Here is a 12,260-nt window from a genome sequence, read left to right as displayed (position 1 = left end):
AGCAGCTGCTTAGCCCCAGGCAGCAGATGATCCATGGCCTTGGCCTTAAGTTTTAAATGTACAGAGAGGTTCCGCACAAGCAAACTCGGTAAACTGGATTGAATAAAAACCGAAAGAACTGTGATTAGTGTAAATCAGAAATAAAAACAGAAATTGCTGGAAAAGCTCAGCAGGTCTGGCAGCATCTAGAACATAGAACATAACAGCGTAGTACAGGCCCTTCGGCCCTCGATGTTGTGCTGACCTGTGGAATCAATCTGAAGCCCATCTAACCTATACTATTCCATTCTCATTCATATGCCTATCTAATGACCATTTAAATGCCCTCAAAGTTTCAGTCTACCATTGCAGGCAGTGTGTTCCACACCCCTACTATTCTCTGAGTAAAGAAACTCTGACATCTGTCCTGTATCCATCACCCCTCAATTTAAAGCTGTTGACACTTGTGTTAGCCATTGCCATCCGAGGAAAAAGGTTCTCACTGTCCAATCTACCTAGCCCTCTGATTATGTTATATGTCTAAATTAAGTCCCCTCTCAACCTTCTTCTCTCTAACAAAATCAGTCTCAAGTCTCTCAGCCTTTCTTTGTAAGAACTTCCCTCCACACCAGGCAATATCCTAGTAAATCTTCTCTGAACCCTTTCTAAAGCTTCCGCATCCTTCCTGTAATGCGGTGACCAGAACTGTACACAACACTCCAACTGCAGCCACACCAGAGTTTTGTACAGCTGCAGCATGACCTCATGGTTCCGAAACTCCATCCCTCTACCAATAAAAGCTAACACACTGTATGTCTTCTTAACAACCCTATCAACCTGGGTGGCAACTTTCAGGGATCTATGTACATGGACACAGAAATCTCTCTGCTCATCTGCACTACCAAGAATCCTACCATTATTGTTACTCCTTCCAAGTGAATCACCTCACATTTCTCTGCATTAAACTCCATTTGCCACCTCTCAGCCCAGCTCTGCGGCTTATCTATGTCTCTCTGTAACCTACGACATCCTTTGTCACTATCCACAACTCTACAACATTGACATCCACAACGTTACTAACACATCCTTTAATACCCTCATCCAGGTCATTTATAAAAATGACAAGCAACAGACCCAAAACAGATGATTCTCCGAACATGATGGGCGGGCAATATTTCATTCAGATAATTGATTATTTGGTTAATCGATTAAATGCCTTTCCTCTGGGGCTTGGAGTTTTTAATGTTGGCTCCCCATTCAGGAGACTGCAGCAGCACACAGCGCACGAGACCCCGCCCCCTGACCCCGCCTCCAACATCGTGCAACACTGCCCCCCGCTCCCAACACCATGCAACACCACCCCCCCCCCCCATTCCAACACCGGCCCCCTGCACCCAACCCCGTGCAACACCCTCAACACTTTCCAATACCACGCCCAGCCCACAACACCCCCTGTTCCCAACCTATCCAACGCTGCCCTCCTCCTGCCCCCCCCAACCTCGTACACACCCACTCCCCCCACTTCTCCAGGGCAGCCAGACTGGACACCAACGATAAGACTATTTGCTGCAGTTGCCTTTGTGGGGTAGTCTCCAAGTTGTGTACGCAGACAGGCAGCCACAGCCACACACGCAACTTTTTACTGCAAATTTTTGACAGGTTCCACCTTAGCCCTATATAGGACAATGTTGAAAAGATTATCTGGGGAAGGGGCGTTTAGGGTACATACCTGTGTAGAACTCCAGGGAAAGTGTGGGGACAGAGAGAGGGAAGGCCGACAGTCATTTGGAGACAGTGCCTGTTTAATTATTGTAAACAAAAGACGCGATCACTGTTCTAAAAATGTTTGTGATGTAACCTTTCCATCAGGACCTCGAGATCTCCTTCGGATAATCGAGTTTCAGATAATTGGTATTCAGATAATCGAGGTTCCTCTGTACTCCATGAGTAACTGAACTCCAGGTTCAATAATTCCCATCAACCATCACCCTCTGTCTTCTTCCAGCTAGCCAATTTCTGATCCAAACTACTAAATCACCCTCAATCCCATGCCTCCGTATTTTGTGAAATAGCTTATCATGGTGAACCTTATCAAATGCATTATTGAAATCCATATACACCACATCAACTGCTTTACTCTCATCCACCTGTTTGGTCACCTTCTCAAAGAACACAAGCAAGTTTGTGAGGCATTACCTACTCTTCACAAGACATTTTGGCTATCACTAAACTTATTCCTTTGTAGATGATTATAAATCCTACCTCTTATAACCTTTCCAACACATTACCCACAACAGAAGTAAGGCTCAGATGTCTATAATTTCCAGCGTTGACTGTATTCTCCTTGCTATCCTCCAGTCTGCTGGTATTGTTCCTGTAGACAATGATGACGGAAAGGTCAAAGCCAAAGACTCAGTAATATTCTCCCTGGCTTCCCAGAGAATCTCTAGAGAGAAATCAGAGGTCAGGTTTTGAGTCCAGTTACCATTCCTCAGAACGTGAGACTGTTTAGAACCTACAGTGTGGCAATGGGCCCCTCGGCCCAACAAGTCCACACTGACCCTCCGAAGAGTATCCCACCCAGACCCATTCCACTACATTTACCTCTGACTAATGCAACTAACTTACAGACTCCTGAACACTATGGGCAATTTAGCATGGCCAATTCACCTAACCTGCACATCTTTGGATTCTGGGAGGAAGCCGGAACACCCGGAGGAAACCCACGCAGACACGGGGAGAATATGCAAATTCCACATAGACAGTCGCCTGAGGTTGGAATCAAACCCAGGTCCGTGTGTAGTGAGGTAGCAGTGCTTACCACTGAGCCACCATGCCACCCCTGGCTGCTTCTGTGGACAGGCTAGCAATTGTTCTGGAAACCTGGGTGCAGTACACTCAGTGTCTGCTGGATTGTGAGCAGACTTGAACTCCATTGCTGTACTTCTCGTGCTCAGTATCAATGGCAAGATGAGAGAGGGATAACGGTAATTCTCTAGGTATCCCTTCATCTCAGGGAGACAGGTTGGTGCCAGTAGGAATAAAGTAGGAATCCTCCTCAGATACTTCAGAGATGTCCAACCCCTGCATCTTCACCCCCATTGGTGATGCCAAAGCCTTCAGATGACCAAGTAGAGGAAGGTGAGTCTGCATCAAGCAAGGATTCGCAGCGAACCTGGATCAGCTTGACCCAAATGCCCACAGATGATTGACAGTCAACTCTTCAAGGCCAATCAGGCCACCTACAACTGCAGACTCCAGGTCAATACTTAGATGTAGTCGGAGGCAAGTGAAGGAAAACAAAACATGCTCGGGACATGTATGCGGCATGGGTGATAATTCATCATAAATAATCTTTTTAAAAAGGAATCTGTGACACCCCAGCTGTATTTGTAGACCAAGGACTGGAAGGTGCCACATGGGTTCCCAGCTGCATCTTGGGACGCTTTGCTACCATAAAAATTCAGGGCAGTTGTGGTATTAACATGACTGGGACAGGATGTCCATGCTTTATTTCTAACTGCAAGTCCTGCTCCAGAGATGAGACAGTTCAGTTATCTTGGCCCAGCACATCCTTAGTCTGCACTGACACTGCGTTTCCAGCAGCTGTAGACATTGAGAGTGAGTTCGGTAGATTCAGGCTCTTTGGTCAGTCACCAGCTGCTCTTTCTCCTCCTAAAGGTTGTGCAGTAACTGCTGCCAGTTATTATTGTTTCAGGGCTTGGTGACGATATTCTCATTGCTGTCTTCTACAATGCAGACATTTAACGGTGCTGTTTCCATCTCAAATGAGTGATCTGATAATCTATGGGGAGTGCCAGAAGTAACGTAGGATGTCTGTAACTACTCCTGACCCCTCACATCATTCACTGTAAAACAAATCTATGACCTTAGAGATTGTGTCATGGAGACTTCCCCTTCATGGGGAGGCCAATTTCCTGTCTAGTTAAGAAGTTTTGAGCACTGTAATCTTATAGAGGTGTATATTGCAGGATCAAAGTGTAAATACAACATTGGTAGGTTAAATACAGACAGTTCTCCATTGTGGTAGCACCCCTCCCTAAGATAAGGTACCCTTTAATTTCACAGACCATATCTTTGCACACTTCCAGTTAGCATTGCATTCAATTGTCAGATATGAAAAACAATGCGAAATAGGAAAGCTAGGTAAAAGTTTTTTGAATGTATGTCTGCATAGCTTTGCATATCTGATAAGACAGGAAGTTTGTTGATGCAAAGTGTGCATTGATTGTGATTACTTAAGGCCTAATGTGTTATTTTTGTGGCTGTGAAAGGAATGACTTGATGGCGAATGGGTGGCATTATAGAATAAATGGAAGTACACTTAATACAATTGGTACTAGCAGGACCACATATGCAAATAACAGTAATGTGACCCTGAAAAGAAAGCCGTAAAGTATTCTTCAGACTCTGCATACAATGTCATCCATTATTGCAATGTTGAAATTAGTGTAAACATGGCAAGACTTCAACTGCGTGTCCTTGTCAAAGACAGGCAGGCCCTACTTGAGATGAACAATGACTCCCCCTCCATCCATCATGTTTCCATTTGTGTTATGGTTCCAATGTGCCGAATGACCTTTCAGCCTTGCCCTGTTTCCATTCAACCCTTACACCTTACCATTTAGGTTCTCATTTAATTTAATGCCTTTGCAAATTGTTCTAGTTGGTCTTTCACCCTTTTCATATAGAAGTTATGGTGATTGTGCTAGCCAGTGCAGTTGCACTCAGCCTGCAGATCTGCCCATAGCTCAATCCAGGACCACAAGGACACTGAATTCCAAACTCTGGTCTGGCCAGAATCCGAACCCACTGTGGTAAACCCTCTGGGCTGAGATAGGATAAACCCTGTAAATGAGTGCAGTGGTATTTCAAATGATCACTGACTTCCCGTACTCCATTAAGGACTGATCTCCTTCAACTTTCAGAAGTGGCATTTTGCTTAAAGCATGTGCAGTATGTTACAGCACCTGCTGTAAATGTGACATTGACAGAGCAAGGCATAAGTGTCCATGAGCTCTAAAGAAAGTCTTGAAGGGCTGAAGTAGTGTTGTTCCAAAATGATCCATGCCGATGTGGTTAGGCTGGTGGCATGGTGATGCATAGTTAGAGTAGGAGGAGTGTGAGCGAACAACGTCCAATGAGCATACAGGGATTTGGTGGTGATGGTGTAACTAGCTGAAGGCAAACAGTGAGCTGCTGTCCCAGGTAAAGGCTCTAACTTTTCTCTCAGGCATTGGAGTCATCTAGTTTCTCATGGAAAGAGAAGAAAATAAGGACCTGCTTAGAAATGAGATTAGATTGTCTCTAAATGAAATTATGACAATGCTGTCATTTTAAAAAAGCTTGTTTTGTTCCAGATTTTTATTTTGAAGAGAAATATTAACAACAGAGGTATCAAACTGGCTACTGAAAATGGCTTGAACCAGAACTCCATTAATAAGCACATTGATTTGGACCCTATGTACCAACCCCTGAGAAAAAGAACCAAAAATGATATCACCCACCTTAACAGATCAAGATACAGAAATAGAAAGCAGGACATATCACCAACTCTTCCACGGAGGCTCACTGATGATATTACCTAGCATGGTGATGAAATGTCTGAAAACAAACCTTCTAGCTCAGCGAGCAAACTTACTACCTGAACCTCAATCTGAGCTACAAATGTTCTCAAAGATCGCAGTTGTAGAAATGGAAGGGCACTGGCCAGCTCTCACAGAACAGGCTTTCTAGGTTTTTTTTTAGCTTCACCAGTCAGAAGCTGTTTGGAGTCCGGAAGCTTCAATAAATAATTCCTGGCTGTTACATTCGCTGCAATCTCTCTTGAGACTGTTTCCTCCTGGATTGAACAACTGCATGTAAGAATTTGTGTCTGAATTTACCTTTTTGCTAAGGGGTGAGTTTATGGGATGTTACTCTATTGGAGCAGTTTATTAGTAATGGGTACTGTATCTATTAATCGGTTACATTTTCTAACAGCTAAGTTATTCTAAATTCCTCTTTCCTTTGTTTGTATTTTTAAAATGATGTTTAAATATATTGTGTTCTGACTAACATTTCTAAGTTGTTTGACCAGTCACATCACATCTGGAACATGCACTTCACATCCACCTGTAAAATAAGAAAAAGTTATAGTGTAGGCTATCTTTTAAAGATATCTTGAAGGGGTCTGATCTGGTCCAAAACAAAATGCAAAAACAAAAATAAGGTAGTCAGTATTCATTAGGAAGATTCAGATCTTGCAATATGGTCTGTAATTATTGAACTCAGTTTGGCCCTGGGAGAGTGTAAAGTGTCTAGTCAGAAAATGAGGTGTTGTTCATCAAGCTGACATTGGACTTCATTGGACAACACTGAATACCAAGGAGAGAGTGGTAAAGATGAGAGAAATATGGAGACTTACAATGAAATGCAATCAGAAAATCAAGATAATGCTTTGCAACTGAACTGAGGTGATACTTCCTGTGTTTCTCTCTCACGAGAGAAGATTCCGACACATTGAATATTTCCATCATTTTCTGCTTTAATTTTAGGTTTCTGGAAATCATGAAATTTGGTAGAACAAAAGACAGCTATTTTAATAAACCTGACTTGGGAACTTGGAAAAGTTAGTGGTGGTACTTTGTGAACAGTCTATATCACGGTAGAGGAGGTGTGTATGGAGATGGATAAAACTCCTGGTCCTGACCAGATACATCCAAGAACACTACAAGAGACTAGAAAAGAACTTGCAAGGGCCCTGGCTGATATTTTTGCTTCAATGTTAGCCACATGTGATGTCATGGAAGTCTGGAGGGAGGCGAATGTTGCGCCTTTATTCAAGAAGGGCTGCAAAGAAAAGCCTGGGAACTATAGACCAGTAAGCTTAATATCTGTGGTAGGTAAGTTACTTGAGAAGAATCTGAGAGATAAGATAGACATTTTGGTACAGTTAGAACAGAAGTGAGTCAAACAGTCAGAACAGGCAGGGACAAGGTAGGACTAATAAATTAAACTGCATTTATTTCAATGCAAGGGGCCTAACAGGGAAGGCAGATGAACTCAGGGCATGGTTAGGAACATGGGGCTGGGATACCATAGCAATTACAGAAACATGGCTCAGGGATGGGCAGGACTGGCAGTTTAATGTTCCAGGATACAAATGCTACAGGAAGGATAGAAAGGGAGGCAAGAGGTGAGGGGGAGTGGCATTTTTGATAAGGGATAGCATTACAGCTAAGCTGAGGGAGGATATTCCCAGAAATACATTCAGGGAAGTTATTTGGGTGGAACTGAGAAATAAGAAAGGGATGATCACCTTATTGGGATTGTATTATTGACCCCCTAATAGTCAAAGGAAATTGAGAAACAAACTTGTCAGGAGATCTCAGCTATTTGCAAGAATAATAGGGTGGTTATGATAGGGGATTTTAACTTGCCAAACATAAACTGGGACTGCCATAGTGTTAAAGGTTTAGGTGGAGAGGAATTTGTTAAGTGCGTACAAGACAATTTTCTGATTCAGTATGTGGATGTACCTACGAAAGAAGGTGCAAAACTTGACCTACTCTTGGGAAATAAGGCAGGGCAGGTGACTGAGGTGGCAGTGGGGGAGCACTTTGGGGCCAGCGACCATAATTCTATTCGTTTTAAATAGTGATGGAAAAGGATAGATCAGATCTAAAAGTTGAAGTTCTAAATTGGAGAAAGGCCAATTTTGACGGTATTGGGCAAGAACTTTTGAAAGTTGATATGGGGCAGGTGTTCGCAGGTAAAGGGACAGTTGGAAAATGGGAAGCCTTCAGAAATGAGATAACAAGAATCCACAGAAAGTATCTTCCTGTCAGAGTGAAAGGAAAGGCTGCTGTGTATAGGGAATGCTGGATGACTAAAGAAATTGAGAGTTTGGATAAGAAAAAGAACGAAGCATATGTCAGGTATAGACAGGATAGATCGAGTGAATCCTTAGAAGAGTATAAAGGAATTAGGAGTATACTTAAGAGGGAAATCAGGAGGGCAAAAAGGAGACATGAGATTGCTTTGGCAAATAGAATTAAGGAGAATCTAAAGGGTTTTTACAAATATATTAAGGACAAAAGGGTAACTATGGAGAGAATAGGGCCCCTCAAACATCAGCAAGGTGGCCTTTGTGTGGAGCCACAGAAAATGGGGGAGATACTAAATGAATATTTTACATCAGTATTTGCTATAGAAAAGGATATGAAAGATATAGACTGTAGACTTGCAAAATTTCCATATTACAGAGGAGCAAGAACTGGATGTCTGAAAAGATAAAGGTGGATAAATCCCCACGACCTGATCAGGTGTACCCGAGAACTCTGTGGGAAGCTAGAGAAGTGATTGCTGGGCCTCTTGTTGAGATATTTGTATCATTGATAGTCACAGGTGAGGTGCCAGAAGACTGGAGGTTGGCTAACGTAGTGCCACTGTTTAAGGAGAATGGTAAGGACAAGCCAGGGAACAATAGACCAGTGAACCTGACATTGGTGATGGGCAAGTGTTTAGAGGGAATCTTGAGGGGCAGGATGTACATGTATTTGGAAAGGCAAGGACTGATTTGGGATACTCAACATGGCTTTGTGCATGGGAAATCATGTCTCACAAACTTGACTGAGTTTTTTGAAGAAGTAACAAAGAAGATTGATGAGGGCAGAGCAGTAGATGTGATCTATATGGACTTCAGTAAGGCGTTCAACAAGGTTCCCCATGGGAGACTGATTAGCAAGGTTAGATCTCATGAATACAGGTAGAACTAGCTGTTTGGATTCAGAACTGGCTCAAAGGTAGAAGACAGAGGGTGGTGGTGGAGGGTAGTTTTTCAGACTGGAGGCCTGTGACCAGTGGAGTGCCACAAGGATCAGTGCTGGGTCCTCTACTTTTTGTCATTTACATAAATGATTTAGATGCGAGCATAAGAGGTACAGTTAATATGTTTGCAGATGACTATAAAATTGGAGATGTAGTGGACAGTGAAGAGGCTTACCTCAGATTATAACAGGATCTTGACCAGATGGGCCAATGGGCTGAGAAGTGGCAGATGGAGTTTAATTCAGAAAAATGCAAGGTGCTGCATTTTGTGAAAACAAATCTTAGCAGGACTTATAAACTTAATGGGAAGGTCCTAGGGAGTGTTGCTGAACAAAGAGACCTTGGATTGCAGGTTTATAACTCCTTGAAAGTGGAGTCGCAGGTAGATAGGATAATGAAGAAGGCGTTTGGTATGCTTTCCTTTATTGACCAGAGTATTGAGTACAGGAGTTGAGAGGTCATATTATGGCTGAAAAGGACATTGGATAGACCACTGTTGGAATATTGTGTTCAATTCTGGTCTCCATCCTATCAGAAAGATGTTGTGAAACGTGAAAGGGTTCAGAAAAGATTGACAAGGATGTTGCCAGGATTAGAGGATTTGAGCTGGAGGGAGAGGCTGAACAGGCTGGGGCAGTTTTCCCTGGAACATCGGAGGCTGAGAGGTAACCTTATAGAGGGTTACAAAATTATGAGGGCATGGATAAGATAAATAGGCAAAGTCTTTTCCCTGGGGTTGGGTACTCCAGAACTAGAGGGCATAGGTTTAGGTTGAGAGGGGAAAGATATAAAAGAGACCTAAGGGGAATTTTTTTCACACAGAGGGTGGTACGGGTATGCAATGAGCTGCCAGAGGAAGTGGTGGAAGCTGGTAAAATTGTAACATTTAAAAGACATTTGGATGGGTATATGAATAGGAAGGGTTTGGAGGGATATGGGCCAGGTGTTGGCAGGTGGGACTAGATTGGATTTGGATATCTGGTCAGCATGGCCAGGTTGGACCGAAGGATCTGTTTCCATGCTGTACATCTCTATGACTCATTTGGAAAGTCAGGGTTTGATTAGTCAGTATGGCATTGTGAGAGGGAGATTGTGCCTCACGAATTTGTTCCAGTTTTTGATGAAGTGATAGAAAGGTTGATGAGGGCAGAGTGGTAGACATAGTCTATATAGATTTCAGTAAGGCCTTTGATAAGGTTCCACATGGTAGACTGGTTTGGAAGGGTAGATTGCATGGAATCCAGGGCAAACTGGCAAATTGGATACAAAATTGGCTTGATAATAGGAAGCAGAGGGTACTAATGGACGGATGCTTGTTGGATTGGGGGGTCTGTGACTAGTAGAGTGCCTCAGGGGTTGGTGCTGGGTCCATACTGATTATCATCTATATTAATGATTTGGATGAGAACGTACAAGGCGTGATTAGTGAGTTTACTGATCACACTAAAATAAGTGGTGTCATGTACAGTGAAGAAAGGTATCAGAAAATGCAGCAGGACCTTGATCAGCCAGGGAAGTGGGCAGAGAAATAGCAAATGGGGTTTAATTAGAGATAAGTATGAGGTCTTGCAGTTTTAAGTTAAATCAAGTAAGGTGTTTCACTGTTAATGGTAGGGCCTTAAGGAGTGTAGTGGAACAGAGGGACTTTAGAGTTCAGATTCACGGCTCTCTGAAAGTGGAGTCACAGGTAGACAGGGCAGTGAAGAAGACTTTTGGCACACTGGCCTTCATCAGTCAGGGCATTAAGTATAGAAGTTGGGAAGTGATGTTGCAGTTATACAGGATGTTGGTGAGGCCGCACTTGGAGTATTGTGTTCAGTTTTGGTCACCTTGTTATAGGAAGGATGATATTATATTGGAAAGAGTACAGAAAACTTTTACAAGGATGTTGCTGGAGGTCAATAGTCTGAGCTATAGCAAGAGGTTGGACAAGCTCGGATTTTTTCCTGTAGAGCATAGGAGACTAAGGGAGGATTTTATCGAAGTGCATAAGATCATGAGAGGCATGGATAGAGAGAATGTACTCAGGTATTTTTTTCCCCAGGATTGGGGAATCAAGGACTAGAAGTCATCAGTTTAAGAGGGGAAGGAAGAAGAAGGAAACATGAGGGGCAACGTTTTTTATAGAGAGGGTGGTATGCATATGGAATGAGCTGCCAGCAGAAGTGGGTACATTAACAACATTTAAAAGGTGTTTGGACAAACACATGGATAGGAAAGGATTAGGAGGATATGGGCCAAGTGCAGGGAAACAGGGTTAGCATGGATGGATATTTAGGTGGGTATGGACGACTTTGGGCTGACGGGCCAGTCTTCGTGCTGTGTGACTCTATGACTCTCTGTGACCCTATGACAAATGCCATGTCCATTACCTACCATAACCTTGCAAAGAAACCGATGGTCATCGATTTTTATTTTGAACAGTGTGCTATGTATGTAGTTGGAAAACAATTGCATGCATGTTGAAATCTCTGCAAAAGGATGAGAGTAATTTGTGACAATCTGAAAACTAGCATGTAACATAGGTCACTGGCTTCATTATTATGTGCTGACATTTGCACGGATGATTGAAGTTCAGGAAAAATGAAAATGAAATGCCCTGACAAAGATTTAGTGATAAAATATTGATTGAGATATATTAAAGAAGTTATAGGTTCACTGTTCCATGTGTATATATGTCATGATTCTTGACATAAGAGCAAGATATACCTTTTGACTTTTTGATATCAATCTTAGCGCTAACGTGAAACCCAATTGTCCATGATTTGATTCTGCTTTCTGCTTTTGAAAATTGTTCTCGAGAAGAAGGTTCTCAAAGTTGTAAAATGTTATGAATGGTCAAATCTGTTAAAAGTGATCAGTTAATCCATACAAGTTATTCTTTCATTTTACATTGATTCCATTCTTCAAGTTGACATAAAAGATCCATGTGGTTCTGATCAAAGTGAACAGGGGAGATTTCCCAGTGTCCAATTCAATTTTTATCCCTCAGTTAAGATATCCAGAAATAGATTAATTGTCGCATTGTCTTATTGATTTTTAGTGGGACACAATCTGAGAAGAACAGTGATTATATTTCAAAAGCAATCAATTATCTGCACCATGCATTGGATCATCCTGAGGCACTATATAAATGTTACTTCTGTCTTTTTTTATCCCAGTTTAATTTCTGTGGAGGATTTAATTAGTTTTGAACATGCTAAAATGGCAGCAGCTTTATTTGGTCTCACCCGTCACACTTAGTCAAAACACTCAGAAATAAAACTTCATACAAGGTTCAAGGTGGGCAATGGTGAGAGAGTGGTGGGGACAGAATGTTCATGGGTCAGGGAGCATTGACGTGGTCACTTGTAAAATACAGGACAAATTAGGTGGTCCAGATTGTTGATTATTCTTCTCACAAGGCAGGATATATAGGGGTTCAAAACCACCTGGAATTTTGGTCTGTT

The sequence above is a fragment of the Hemiscyllium ocellatum genome, chromosome 15, assembly GCF_020745735.1.
Source record: "Hemiscyllium ocellatum isolate sHemOce1 chromosome 15, sHemOce1.pat.X.cur, whole genome shotgun sequence".
Classification (NCBI taxonomy): Eukaryota; Metazoa; Chordata; class Chondrichthyes; order Orectolobiformes; family Hemiscylliidae; genus Hemiscyllium; species Hemiscyllium ocellatum.
The sequence above is the reverse complement of the archived record's forward strand: the minus strand, read 5'-3'. Positions refer to the sequence as shown.